This window comes from Phaseolus vulgaris, chromosome 3, assembly GCF_051622355.1.
Source record: "Phaseolus vulgaris cultivar YP4 chromosome 3, ASM5162235v1, whole genome shotgun sequence".
Lineage (NCBI taxonomy): Eukaryota > Viridiplantae > Streptophyta > Magnoliopsida > Fabales > Fabaceae > Phaseolus > Phaseolus vulgaris.
The window spans coordinates 34,389,769-34,406,036 of record NC_143500.1 but is presented as its reverse complement, the minus strand read 5'-3'; positions in this window follow the sequence as shown (position 1 = coordinate 34,406,036).

Genomic DNA, 16,268 nt, shown 5'->3' with positions numbered 1-16,268 from the left:
ATCACATAAAACCTCATCTTTATACTTTCCTATAGCAAAGTTAATGAGGACTTGTTTATTCACCATGATTTCACCTACTTCACTAAGCCATTGTAATTTGTAGGGCTTGGTATGAGAGATAGTGGGTAAGGCTAACTTCTCCGCAACTCTTGTACTAGCCACATTAGTGCAACTTCCCCCATCAATAATCAAGGAACATAACTTGTTGTTGATAAGACATCGGGTGTGAAAAATATTTTCTCTTTGAGTATCATTCAAAGATTTTGGAATTGTGCCCAACATACGTCTTACCATCAATAAGTCACCTTCACAAGGACTTTCACTCTCATTTTCACTTGATGGTCTAGAAGGTGAAGAATGCCTAGGTGAATTGGAATCATGCTCACTAACTACAATGCCTTCATGCATGTACATACTTCGTTTAGAAGGGCAATTAGCAGCAATGTGACCATATCCCAAACATTTAAAACACTTTTGACTAGACGATTTAATTGGGGATTTAGGCCTAGAAATAGATGGCGTAGGATCCTTGGGTTTGAAAGAAGAATCTTTGGAAGGATGTTTAGAAAAAGAATTTTTGTTTTTCCAAGACTTGGAGTAGTATCCATCATTGGAAGCATTTTTGAAAGAGTTTTTCTTAGCAAGTTGGGCTTCCACCTTCATTGCAAGATGAACTAAAGAGCCCAATGATGAATACTCTTGTAACTCAACAATGTCTTGAATATCCTTCCTAAGACCACTCACAAACCTAGCAATCATAGCTTCCTCACTTTCCTCTAATTCAATTTTAAGCACAAGCGTTTCTAGCTCTTTATAATATTCATCCACATTTAGCGTGCCTTGTTGAAACCGTTGGAGTCTCAACATGAGGTCTTTCCTAAAATGTGGGGGCACAAATCTAGCGCGCATGTGATCCTTTAAAGAGTTCCAAGAGTCCACGGGAGGACCCTTGTGATAGATAATGTCCTTTACAATTCCATGCCACCATTTCATGGCATAATCACTAAACTCTAGGGTGGCTAGCTTAAGCTTATTCTCATCTTGGATCTCATGGATCTCAAATATTTGTTCACACTTAGCCTCCCAATCTAAATATACATTAGGATCACTAGAGCCATTAAAACAAGGAAGTTTGACCGAAGGTAGCCTAGCCTTTGCATCTTGGTAGTAACCATTGCCATAGTGAGGTCTCTCCCCTTGGTTGTGATGTCTATGTCCAAGGAATTGGGGTGGAGTTCTCCTTCTCCTATGGTCCTCTTCACGGCCTATGTCATTGGAAGAACCTCTTGTTGAAGGTCTATGTGAATGATGCCCATCATGGATAGAAGGAGATGGTCTAGCTTGTTGGACCTCCATCTTTTGCATTTTCTCTTCCAAGCGTCTAATAGTTCTTTGTGCTTCATGTAATTCACCAAGGATTGAAGCTTTGGAAGGAGAATTCTGCTTGTAGGATGCATCACTTGAAAATCCAGCCATTTGTAATTAAAAACAGCAAACAAGTTAAAAATTAGCAAAAACAGTGAGCTTGGTAATTGAAACTGCCGAAGTGAAATGAGGTAGAAAAAAGAGGTCACTCTCAAAGAAATAATGTTCTTGAACCAATCTGATCTTGAGGCCTTGGAATCCTCAAATGAAAGATGTCAAAGCAAGCACACCAATCTCAAAAGCAACCACCACAAAACCAATGAAACAATAAAGACAAACAAGAAAAGGTATAAGCAAAGAAAGGTAATTGCAAAAGGAAAACTATATGTAAGACAAACTCAAAGAGTAAGAATGAAAGACAATCAAGAAAATAAAGAACTCAATGAGAAAAGTAGGCACACAAAAGAATACTTAAGGAAAAGCTCTAGAGTAGATGAAGAAAACAAAAAAATTAGCTACTGGAAAATTTTTTTAAAAAAAATGCAAACTGTGCGTGATATTCACCGATTTAACTGGAATGATGTAGAGCGAAATGGATTATGAAATTTAAACCACAGAAACTTCAAGATGTTAACTCAATAATGGCACTGGAATCAATTAAAAACAGTAAGCCAATTGAGAGAAATAAATTTTTCAAAATCGCTGCCAGATTACCGTATTTTTTTTCGGCAGAAATGTACACTTTTTTATTTTATTTATCATTTTTTGTGTACTTCGTATTTTTGAATGATTCTTTTTGCTATTCTTTTCTAACACGTTGAATATCTCAAATCCAGAATTTCAGAATTTTCCAGTAAGTAAATCAATTGCAATAAGGAAAAACAGTAAGCACTTTTTTTCAGAAACAGAGGAATCCTAATAGGAATAAGAAAAAAACGGGATGATGAACTAGCAAAGACATAATAGAAAATGATGTATTGGAACTTGTATAGGTCTAGAATACAAGTATGAACTCAATTCTAAAAAGAAAATGCACAAAGGATCAACATCAATTCAGAAAATTATATGACACCAAAGCAAGAAACAATCAAAGTAATAAAAGTACTACTAGAAGTAATGACAATTATGGAATAACATGACTAAGATAAAACTTGACATGATTACAAAATTAAAAGACACATCACAAATTTTAACAACAAGTGAAAGGAAGCTTAAGGTAAACTCTAGGAAGGATAATGCCATTCCAAAAGAGCAACCATACTCATAAGAATTATGAGTGCCATAAACCTTTTCACAAGCGCTTGGTGTAAAAGAAAAACAACAAGAATACTCAAATAAAATTCTAAAACAGAAACTTAAATTGCAAGAAATTAAAGAGCTCTTGAAATTAAAGTGCACACAACTCAACAATTAAACAAGAATGAACCTAAGACTCATGATACCACATGATGTGATTCCACTAGCCATATAGAGAAAGGTTCTTGACCTTCTTAGGAATCACCTTGAGTTGGACATTAGAAAGGCACTTTTCTTAGAGTTGGATCATTGTTCTAAGACAAGAACTCACCAAAAACTAGTACCAAATCCCAAACTCATTTGGATGAACCAATTGTAGTCAAATTGAACCGAACAAATGAGCAAGAAAAGCAAAGGAACAAGATGAATGGACAGAATTATAAAACTGCCGAACCAAAAACTCATAAAAACAGCAAGAACATCTAACCAAAACTCAAGAACACAAGCTAACACAAACAATAGAAAGAGGAGAAAGGAAGGAGAGAAGAAATGCTCATGAAGATGGAAGGAGGATGGATGATCTCGCCACTAGAAGTGTGGAATGCTCCTAGATGAGAGTGATGCCGCCACTTGAGGACTCCATTGATCCATCGAGATAAGACTAGAGAAGAAGGCTCAAAGCTCTCCAAAGATCACTCAAAATTTGAGTAGAGTTTTCTTAGATTAATTCCAATCTGAATTTTACAAAGAGAGCACCTCTATTTATAGCCTAAGGTGCTGAAAAGTAAGCTACACAAATTCAAAAACTCCCTCCTAAAAAGCTTCTAGAATTTGCGCCTAAAACAAAGCATGAGGAAGGTGTGATCCCTTCTCTCACTTTGGCACCTCCTTATTTACTCCTACACCTATCTACTAACACACCCCCCTAAGACTCTTAACTAAAGACTAAAAGATGCTTTAACAATAGAGGTTTCTAATGTTTCCCTCTAAGCACCTTTCTAAACAATATTTATTTAAAACTTGGCTTTGCCCTTCATGGGATGGTCTTTGGGCTTTTGTGGGCTTTGGCCTTCTTGGGCTTGGGCTTGGGCTTTATCTTTTGCAAAGATTAACAAGAAAAACTTTAAATGTGAAGGCGAATGATCTTGTTCTTCATTATAAAAAGCCACCTTTAGTTGATTCTCATCACACTGGGTATTCCACTATGCAATCAAAACCAGATTACAAACACCTCACACCAAAGTAGTGACCTTGACAGCAAAGTCAACCAAGTTTTTCAAAAACAGCTAAGGTAAAACAACCTATTGTTAGGTAAAACAACCTGTTGAATTTTTGACAGCTTTTTAGAAAACACATCTTTTCAAAAGGTTAAAGATTCAAATGAACTTGGATCAACTTAAGAAGTGAATTAACAAGTTTCAAACAACTAGACAACACACACACACCCAGCAGTAAAGTCTTCAAGCTTTCCTCTTGTTCAACAACCATAGTCGTAGCATGCCTTTCTGTTGGCGACGGGGACCAGAGTGGACTTGTGTACCTGGCCTTCTTTGTCGTTTTCTTCGTCCATGGTGTCGTCGCCCTCCTCCCATGCGCGTCGCCCATTCATCCCATACCTGTTCTCGTGAATATGGGCCAACTCCTCACTCCCAGCCTGCCCATGCATCCCAAACCTGTTCTAGTGAACGTGGGCTAACTCCTCACTTCCAGCCTACTTAGCTTCCACCTCCTTTGGGCCCAAACCTTTGAACTCGCTAAACCAATGGGCATCCTTCAATTGGGCCTTAGGAAGCCCACTACCAATTACATCAACCTTTCAGCCTTTCAAAAGAGTCGTTGCTTTATTTGTTTGGTCCAAAAGCTGTTATGACTCCTCTACCTCAAGATAGCAACTACCACACTCTCATTTTCTACACCTGCCTAATTGTGCCTCCATTTTTGTGAAACCTGCATATTTTTCCTTCCTCCCAACCCCACTCAAGGCATTACACGCGCTACCGTCGTTCGTTGTCTCCTTCTCAAGGCACTGCACCGTTGACTCTTCACCGACTCTCCCTCCACCCCCTTCATTTCACCATAATCTGAGCTTTTAAATTCAGATAGGTTCGCTCCTTCGTTCTCCTCTATGTTTGTCCCCGACTCTCCCTCTGAAGCTACCCCCCACGTAAAAAACGGTCTTTGATAGAAGGAGAAGGGAGACATGTGTATGCAGCACTAGACGCCATTGATGTTCAAGAGCTTCTCCATCTTCGCCTCTCCACCCACTAGCAACCTTATACACAACCTCACGAACTCCATCTCCTTCTTACCGATGGTTGCTTCATCAACATTTACCAGAGAACCTACCAAATATGCTTTTTTCTCAAAGTAATCTCTACTCCAAACCCTTAAGGGAATCCCTCTGCACCTCACCCAAGTATGCTTTTCCTCAACGACGAAGCTTCTCTCCCATGGAACCACTATTTTGAAGACCGAATCAAATCATGACTTTTTCTCCTCATAAGTCTTTGTGACTACTCCTTCTGTTTCCCCGATGAGCAATACATATTTCCCTCTTAAGTACCTGACTCGAATCAGATTGAACCCTTCCAGGCCGTCTCATCAAGGGCGTATTATTCTTAAGAAGGATGAGAAAGCGGACATGCTGGTGAAGTTTTATTAAAAAAAACTTTCCTTCACCTCCTGCACCTTTCTCGCCTCAAACATACTGCCTATAAAGCTTCCCTCGAGCCACTTAGAACTCTCCTCCCGTACTCCAATATGGACAACATTTGCTTTTGCAGCTCTTTGCTCCCTCCTTTCATTCCCTTTCTCTACCGCTTGTGCGTAGGTTTGAAGTTGGTCCTTCTTCTTCCATACCTTTCTCTGTTGTCTTGGTTGATGACTGTTATTTCACTCCTTCCTCGTCTCCTTATTCCTCTTATACTCTGATCCATTAGCCCTCAGTTTCCACGTCCATATCCATATAAGATTAAACCTCTTCTCTAGAGCTACTTAATCAACTATCCCTTGAAATCTAATGAAATCAAACCTTTTTCCTTTCACGTTTAGTCTCTTTGAAATAAAAATGTCTTTGATTCTTCCCCACCTCTGAAAAATCTTCCACATATCTCTTTCATCCTAGTCTAATGGAAAATTTGAGAAGAAGAAGTTAACCTCCATGCATAAAATGTTCTTTGGCATGGTTTGTAGATTGCTGAAATCATTTTCAACACCACATTTTAGTCATGCAAGTAGCCTCAACAACCATCATGCAACGGTTGCCAGAATCTTTCCCCTTAATGCCCACTCTAAAGTTATAGCTGATGAATCAGTTCCCCCACAAAATTTTGTTGCATAGCAAATGGGGTTTTAGCTTATGTTAATGTGGAATGGTATTCCATCAATTAAACGGTTTCGTCAGTCATTCCACATTGTTATCCACCTTTGGTGATATTGTGACCAACATTTATATGATCTCCCACGTATGTATACTTTGTGCACTTCATCGAAGTTGCATGGGTTGTATGGAATGGGTTGTCGATACCCAAATTGTTGCATCACTCGGTCTTCATGATGAAATTTGACAGTTGCAAAATAGATTAAAGGTACAACCATCCGAGTTAAACCTGCCACATCAATTGTAATTATGATGTGAGTTGATTTTAGGATTGCATATTTTAGAGGTTTCACTTTTTTTAGGCTTTTTGAGTTTAAAAATTATGGTGAGAAACCTAAAGAAGATTCTCACTAAATACGAACTTAACCAAGTGGTTAAGTAAATGTAAATGTTCACTTCTAGAGGACAAAGAGAAAAACACAAATATGGTGAAATGATGAAGATAACTTGCAAAATTAAATGAACACACAGATGAAGATAACAAGATAATGACTGGAATTAAAAGGACATGAGATTATAATGGAGGAAAGAAAAGTGGTGCAAAAGAAGAACATAAAAGAGAAAAGATGAAAGGATGAAGAAAGCTTGTGGAGAATGGGTAATGAAGCACACCACTTGGAGGATGGGTAACTCCAAGATGAGTGGTGAAGAGTCATCACTTGAAGTGCACACACACTCAAGATCCACTAGGAGAACACTCAAGTCTCACTAAACACTCCTACAAAGTTTCTTTACTATTTCCAAATTCAATGTGCTATTACATGGGGGAAGGCACCCTTTATATAATAAGGAGTGACTTGGAGAGCAAGATGAGAGAGGGCTAGAAATGTGAGAGGAGAGGGGCGACCTAGGGTTTGACTTTAGGTCAATGTCGCCCCCTTAGGCCTAGTTTTTAGAAATTAGGTTAAAACCCTAATCCTAGGTGCCTTTTCATAAAAAGTGGGCTTTTGCACAAGCCCAAAATATACTAAATGCACCCTACTCTAGCTTATTCTTCTATTTGGACCCCCAAAGTGAGCCCAATTTATTTACATAAACTTCTCTTATGGAAAGACTAGAAGGAAGAACTTATGATGCTCGGACCTATGTTCAGTTCTTCTTTTGCTGAGGTCCTTTTGAAGTTTGGTGGACTTAATTGTGAAGTGTTTGTGGTGTCCCTAGTCATTTGTTTGTCAAGATGGTTTGTATCATGCCCCCAAGTTGGAAAGAATTCGGTCTCGAATTTAGAACTCTTGCAAATAACATAGTTAGTTTGTTCACTTGATTTATATATGTGAGTTGTGAAGCAAACTTATGTTCATTGAATTTTAGGAGTTTGGGTGGAATGGTTCTAGTTACATGTAATGTTTGTAGAGAATGTTTAGGATCAAAGGGAATTTGGTGTGAAAAGCTTCTTATAAGGTGTAAACCTTTAAAAGGATTTTGAAAAATATTCCCACATTTCTCTAACAGATGTTGCATGTAGTTAGAGCTATGAATAGATAAACAAGAGAAGAAAGGAGAGTACCAAAGTGAGCCGACAATATTTATTTTTGGACGGATCAATACTACGGTTTTCACCATGTTTGGTGAAGTGATGAGCCCCGTTTTGTTATTTTCGTCATCCTTTTCAGATTTCTTTTTTGTTTCATTTTTATTTGGTCTTTATTTACCTCTTTTGGAGATAGAGGTTTCAATGTGATCTTATGGCCTTGGAAGTGAAAATAAATCTTGTTAGTTAGGCCATCATGTAAAGTTTTCCTATCATATTGCCATGACCTTCCTAAAAGAATATGGGTTGCTTCCATGGGCACAACATTACATAACACCTCATCTTTATATTTGCCAATTGAGAAAGATATGAGGATTGGTTTATTAACAATTATTTCACCCTCTTCACTTAGTCATTGCAATTTGTAGGGTTGTGTATGAAAAACGGTGGGTAATCCAAGTTTCTCCACCACTCTTGTACTTGCCACATTTGTACAACTACCCCTATCTACAGTTAACGAACATAATTTGTCATTAATAAGGCATCTTGTATGAAAAATATTTCCTCTTTGAATTTCATCAAAAGGGTTTTGAAGTTTTCCAAGCATGTGCCTTACTACTAACAAATCACCTTCACTGGGTATCTCAAATTCTTCCTCACTTTGGCTTCTTGTAGAGATAGGGGAGCTAGAACTTGAAGATTGGGAACTATGCTCACTCACTACAATCCCTCATTTGACCATCATTGTTCTTTTGGTTGGACAATTGGCAGTTATGTGTCCAAAACCTAAACATTTGAAACATTTTCTACATAAGGTTTTGGTTGGTGACTTAGGGATAGAGGTGGAAGGTTTGTCTTTAGAAACTCTATTTTTTTTCTTAAATTTATTTTATTTTATATTTCCTTTCTTCTTTCTCATTCACTTTCCATAAAGTAAAAAAATAATTTAAAACATCATCCTAAATTTTGATTACCGTATAATTAATTTTGGATGAACACTCATACACCAAAGTTAAAAACTAAAAGTTAAAATTATGTTTTTCAGAAACCGGATTTCGATGACCCATTGAACGAACCTTTTCCGCTCTTGTTTATTATCGGAAAAAATATCCCCAAAATTTAAATTAAATTCTGTAATTCTTTTTTTTTCTAAAATAAGAAACCAAGTGAATTCTCACCATAAACAAAATTGGTGCTATTCAGAAAATTAAATATCAAATGGTACTAAAATATGAGACTTTCTTAAACAAATTTTTGTTGATTCTTAAAATGTATAAGAATGGGTGTAATCTCAACTTGAAGAGTTCATTACTGAACCTGATACTTAGAATGTACTTGAACCAAACAGGGAATTTCTGGAAAATTAACGAAGTGGCTAGTGTAATTGAAATCGTATATGCCCAAATTTATATGGTTGATTAATTACAAATATTTTTATTTATACTCGTGGAAGGTAAAATTAGAATTGTTTTTGGAAAATTGGACTATGTTTTGGTTCCTCTAAGCTTGCTTTGTATCTCCAAAGCATTCATTGACGGAGCTTAGTGTCGTATGAGAGGTCTTCCTCCAAATTTTGTTTGCATATATAAAAGTTTGTATAAATTTATAAAGACTAAAATACCAATAAAAAATAATCATGATATTTAAAAGTCAATATTATGGTTACTTTTTATTGGTATAAATTTTGGCCGCATATCAAGTTATGTATAAGAACTAGACAGACAAGTGACATCACTCTTATTTAGTCATAAATCAGCAGCTGCACATATGGAATTAATATGTGGAAGACTCTCTATATGTCAGCGCATGATATATATTTGAAGTTGCAGACGTGATAATGCGTTACAGATTGAGATTGCGTGCGAATGAGCAACACGAGCTTTAAAATAAGGTAAAAAATAATATATTACATGGTTCTTAGAAATAACCGGTGTAATATATTTTTTTACTCAGAATGACCCATATTACACGGTTAAGTCATCTAACCGATGTAATATATGATCCATATTAAAAAAATGATTTTTTTTTCATAAAGAGTGGGTGGGTCATAAACGTCACATAAGTAACCACTTGCAGACACACGGGTAACCAATTTTACGTGTGCCTGTATATGTGGAGGAACCTGTGGTTGGGTAACCAGTTCTTGTAGGGTTATTACATCGGTTAAGCCATCTAACCGATGCAATATATGATTTTTACATTGCTTAAGTTATCTAACCGAAGTAATACATGGTTTTTATTAAAAAAATGATTTTTTTTCATGAAAAGTGGGTGCCATAAACGTCACATAGGTAACCACTTACAAACACACGGGTAACTAGTTTTGCGTGTGCCAGTATATGTGGAGGAACCTGTGTTTGGTAGTTCTGATAGGGTTATTACACCGGTTAAGTCATCTAACCGATGTAATATATGGTTCTTATTAAAAAAAATTGAATTTTTTTTTCATGAAGAGTGGGTGGCCATAAACGTCACATAAATAACCACTTACAGACACACGGGTAACCAGTTTTGCGTGTGCTACTGGTCATATATTATAATATAGAGTCAGTGTAACATCCTCACCAAATGTCACATCTGCAGCGTCAATTAATGCCACGCAAGCGGTGTCAAGTCTGTGTTAGTGACAGAGGGTGTTAATAAAACATTTTTCTATGTGAAAAGCAAGGTTAGTTGTTCTGAAGCAAAAATTGAAGAGACTCACGTATGACTTGAACTCTTGGAATCGTTCTCCTATAAAAAGGGAATGAGAGAACATTTATGTTTGCTAAACTATTCTTTGGTGGGTCGGTTTGCTTCCTTCTTGTACCGAACGAGTCAAACTGCTTTATTCTTCATTCTTTTAATCTCGTTTCTTCATTCCAGTCAAACTCTCTTTTTCTTTGTGAACTCTTGGTAAGGAGGACACCTGCAAAAGATGTTCCGATGTTCAAATAAGTATTCGGTATTCGATACAATTAATGCACGATAATAACATATCTTTTTCTCAAAAGTTGTGACTATTTATATGTTTATCATTGACCCATAATTATTGGGTGAATTAGCGTTTGGGTCATAATTAAGAACACATTACCTAGTGTTTCGTATTGCTTAGGCTCATTAATCTTCTTATGGTCTTAATGAACATATTGGTCGGCTAGAATCGAACACCAATTAAATCATAAACCTTAAACCATAAACCATGGTAACTAATTAGATATTAATTTAAAAATCATTTAACAATAATATAAACTAATTTAGAAACCAAAATTTTTGTAATCTCTAAAATGATCTCTAATTTAGTCATTATTTTTTTCTTTAAAATTAATTTTTATTTCGTGATATATAATTATTCCTAAAATTATTCTCATTCAAAATAGTTATTTTAATTTATATGGAGAACATTATTAGGGTGTCAAGCTGTGGTTTTTAAAAAATGTTTTACATATCTTATTATTTAACTATTATTACTTTATAAATTTAATCAATCAGTTTCTTTACACATTTTATCATCAATTTTTTTTCGTGTACTTCACCGATAAGTTAATAAAGTACTATTCATTTAATAAAGTACTATTAATAATGTACTATGCCTTTTTATTATATAGCTCCAAAATGTACTAGTATTTTAATCTCGGCAATTCATGGAATAACTAAATTATTAAAATCCAAAATATATCAATATTTTTAGATATATAATAACTAAATATATATGTTAAAAATCATATTCATATCCTACTAGTTAGTAGTATAACTTTCAAAACAGACGGTTATTAATTTTAGTGCAGTTATTTTAATTTTATATAAAAAAAATTATTATTATATTAATTTTAGTATTTATTAGGTTATTTTTTTATGCAGTTCAAATTGAAAAAAAAAATAATATAAATTGAATTAATGTTTCATTACATGATACTATGTAAAAATTATATACAATGAAAATTATAAGAAAAGTTAATATAACAATAATTTAAATTGATAAATATACTATTAAAAAATTATTAAATAAAAATTAATTTAAAAAAATAATTAAATTAAATTAGATATTATTTTAAAAATTAAAAAAAAAATATTGGTATTCATCAAACATTTTTAAAAATTTTAGTATATTTTACACCAAATTCTTCTTGTATATCTAAAAAAACATTTTTACACTCCCAAAATATTTTCTAAAAATCCGTCACTAAAAGCAAGCATTTTGACATAACTCTTTCAAAATGTTGTACAATATAGAAACCTTAGCATAATAAATTTTAAAAGGTAATTATTTTTATAGAGAATGTAAAACATTTTATGATAAAATATAAAAAAAAAATCAAAATTGTATAACTTTATAAGAGTATAAAAGTAATTAGATTATTTAAAATTAGACAATTTCAAATTTTACTTAAAAAGGATAAAAATTTGAGAATTTTCATACTTTGATGTGTTTTCATATTAACTCATCAATTTGATTTTAATTGTGGTGTCGTCGACTTAATTAAGATGATTATTTTCTGAGGTTGATTATGATTTTTTTTTGTGATGTTTGTTTTAATTTAAATTTTAAGGAGTATTTTTGTTATTGTTGTGTACCACTTATGTAGCACAAACACGAATATGGATACTGACACGACACGGACACGGACATAGAGATACAAATAAAAATATAATCATAATAAAAATTTATACAATAAATTTGAGTTTTTAAAAATTTATTGTATTTATCCTTTTTAAAATTGTGTTAGAACCGTGCTAGAATTGTCAAAAATCCAACAAATATTTTTTGAATTGAACACTTCACCGATAAGTGTCCTACGAGTGCCAACACCGATACGTGTGTCCGACACGAACACGCCATTTAAGAGAAGTGTCCAAACCTCGTAGTATACCATCTCATTTCTCGTTAGATATTAGTCAATATTTTTTAATTAATATCAACCGATTGATGTTTGACGGGTTATTTTGTATTGATGTCTTTAGTATTTTTTTTCAATAGTTTATAATTCAAAAGAAACTTTCAAAAAAACATTATTGACATCTTCCATTTTCAAATTGATGAAATTTCTCAATTGACATCAAACTAAAAGTCAACAAAAAAAAAAAAACATGTCTTTTTAGAATTTGTTTTAATAAACTTTTATAAAAAAAAACATTACCAAGATTGAGTAAAAATATAAAGCTTATATATTTTCAGTCAAACTAAAACTTCTAATTATAACATTCATCATATTAAGAAAAGTTCTATTTTTTTTTCAATACCATTAGATTGAAGACTACATGGAGATGTTACTTCATGAACAAATTTTCTAGGCTTACTTGAAAGTGACTTAAACATATACATGACAAACATATGATAAAATATTATCTCTGACTTTTGTAATAAAAGAAATAATGAAGTCATTTTCTCTATAAGAATGATAGCAAAAAGACAAAGACGAGAATAAATAAAATTGATCAAGCCAAACAATTCTTATAACAAACAATACCATTACAAGATAAAAAAAAAACTATAAGTGAAAAAATTATTAGAAAGAGTTTGGGCATGCAAAGTCTATCCTTATAGAGAAAACATCTCCACTACACATGACAAAACCAAAATAATATACGCTTCTCTTTCAATATATACAACGCCCAATTGAGTGCATATACACTTCCCTCCCAAGATACATTGACCCGTTAGATGGATTGAGTGCACGAAAGATCTCTAAACCTTATGACACCAATATTTTTTTAAATAATACATAATAGGTAAAAAAAAGTTATAAGATTTGTTTTGTTTGTTGTATATTTTCTTGCTTTGGATATATTGTATTTATAGGTAAATAGAAATAAGTAGTAATAACATGCATTCATCACTTGTAAAAGTAATGTTCAAAACTTTCAACCAGAAAATATATATCCATAAAAGTAACGACAACAGTAGGATTTTTGTTCTATAATTGAAGCTCATAAATTATGGAAATTTGAGTGATAAAGGTTTTTTTTTATTATTTTGGATTGAGTTTGTATCGAGACTATTTTTTTTTAATGAGATAAGGGTGTGAGGTGCTAGAGCACATATAATAAGACAAATAACAAATAAGAGAGATTCTTAAACTCTCTAAATAATCTCCAAATAAAGACTTTAAGTCCATCAACACTAGACATTGATGTTTCTGATACGTTGTGGATGTCATTATATTGATGAACAATAGAAGTATCTATGGACAACTAATCAATAATGGACAAAGGAATTACCATATCATCAATAAAGGAATGAGGGAAGAATCTTTAAAAGGAGTCACTACCTTGAAAGGAAAATTTGTGTCATGAAATAACACATCCTTTGAAATAAAAATTGTTTGGTGTCTAGATTGTATAAGGTATATCCTTTGTAACTTCTAGGATAGTCAACAAAAAATGGATGGAATAACCTGAGGAGTAAACTTCTTTCTAAAGGAAGGCAAAGTTACTCCAGTCAAATAACTAAAAACTTTTAATGATTGATAATCAAGTTTGGATCTATATAGAAATTGGTAAGGTAATTTATGTTGTAATACAGAAAAAAGAATTGTATTGATTAGAAAGATGGAACGCAGTCCCTCAAGTTGGATTGATAACATAAATTAAAACAATCAACTAGGGTTTTAAAAAAATTGAGATTAATGTTGGTCAATGCATCACTAGGGTTTCAAAAAAAGAGTATAATAATATACACAAATGTAATGTTCATAAATAATATACCCAATTGTAATCTTCTACTTGAAGTGAATGTGTTTCGGTGTAAAACTACTATGTTAACATTTTACCAACAATTAATGTATTGTGATTGGGTTAAAGATTGAGAAGATCTCAAAGCTCTTATTTGTTTCTCTCATTTTCCTCTTCTCCACTCATGATCTTCGAAAAAATATTAAAGTGGTGCGATTTTTTTTTCCAAAATATACCATCATGTAGTTTTGAAAAAAATTACACTAATAGGCAAATAGTGATTTTCTAGCACGACTTTATTATGAAAAAAAAAATTATCTTCCATAAATACAACTTCAAGTTAGAACTTTGAATGATACAAAAGTTGTAATTAATAACCATGACTTTCATGTGTGTTTATTCGTTGTGAAAGTTTTTTGTACCAACCAGTCCTCTGGCATCGTTGACCACTGGTAATGTTGGTGCCACGTAAGCAGGGTCACACGAGCGACGTGGGCCAGTATCTCGCGAAGCACGTGCGCCAAGGAACCAAAGAGTGTTCAGACATCGGTCGCCAAGATGTACCGACGTGCCACTAGACAATGTGGAGAGATCGGACATTGGGACCCGAACAGTAGAGCTGGGCCACGAGAGGTGGATCCCAGACCACACACCAATTATCAGTAAAGGAGAAACCTAGGTCACGAGAACCCATGCGTGTAGAGTGGATGACGCGTTTAGGCGTAACACAAGTGTAGAGCCACTGGAAAGATATGACCTGTGAAGGTCGCATTCCATGGATGAACTGCATGCATGGCGCGTGAACAGCTAGGGCACTCCCAAAGGCGGGTGACCCTAGAGATCAGGTGCACGAGGAGGCATCTAGGTGGTCACCCCGTCAGAGGTTGCACTCCAGTTAGGGAACCCACGCGCTAGGTTATCCTAAGAGTAGGGTAACAACAATGTTGGGCCCGCCCCATCAGAAAACCCATTTTGGGTAAAGAGGAAACCCTAGTTTCAGTCTATAAATAGGAAGGTAACAAACTTGGCAAGGTACGCTATTCATTTGCGCCGCTTAATACACACACAATGACAGTTATACAGTTTTGGTGTTTCCTAGCCCTAATACTGACTTGAGCGTCGGAGTGCAAACGACCTCTAGGGCGCCCTTTGTCTTTGTGTTTTCAGGCAAGAAAGGCACGTGCAAACACATGGATTTTGAACGTAAGAGTGACGTAGGCGCACGAAAGCGTTTCAGGTCAACAGGCAGGAACAGTTGTGTTCAACAACTTTGATTAGTTTATTCACTACCAATGTCATGTTAAATCACTAGAGTTAAAAAATATAATATTTCAATAATAATATATCTAAATATATTGTTGTGGTAGAAACTAAGTGGTACTAAGAATTTATATATATATATATATATATATATATTTACAACATTAGTAATAAAAAATAGGATTCTTCAAAATGATAGTAGCAACTAACATTTATATAGTTAAAAGAATCGACCTATAAAAAAACTACTTAGATAATATTTGACCAACAAAGATGGTGTTATGGTGCTATGTTTGTTGGTTCTATATTGTATATTTTTCCTGGTTCTATCTGAGTGTTTTTGGTTTATGCTAGCTTTGTATCTTAGCCCTAATGACTAGGAAAGGGCAAGTTTGTTGATTTGTAGGGAAGGACGGAAGGGGTCTAAATTATACTCTATATGTTGTGATACCATGAATATGTTTGATATGAAGTCAAGATCAATTGGGTTGGGCTGACTAGACACCTTGTTTAGTGAGTGGACTAATCATTGTACACAATTGAAGCGCAGGTGAACATTGTTCCGTGACTTCAAGTGGGAGATTGTTGGGTATGAAGTCAGGACCAATTGGGTTGGGTTGACTAGGCACCATGTTTAGTGAGTGAGCTTAATCATTATGTCTCTTTTATAATCTCTATTTAAAGAGATCATTGTACTTGTAATTGGTGTGCAACAGAATAGAATGAAAACCTAATAGTTGTCCGTGTGGATGTAGGTTGCAGTTGGCAACCGAACCACATTAAATCTTGTGTCGTTTATTTTTCTACAGTTGATTCGTGATTGTGTGTTGTTTCTGCGTGCGTTTTTTCCATCAGAATATCATATCAAATGTAGCAGAAGATGGCTTTATTTGCGGAAGATGGGAT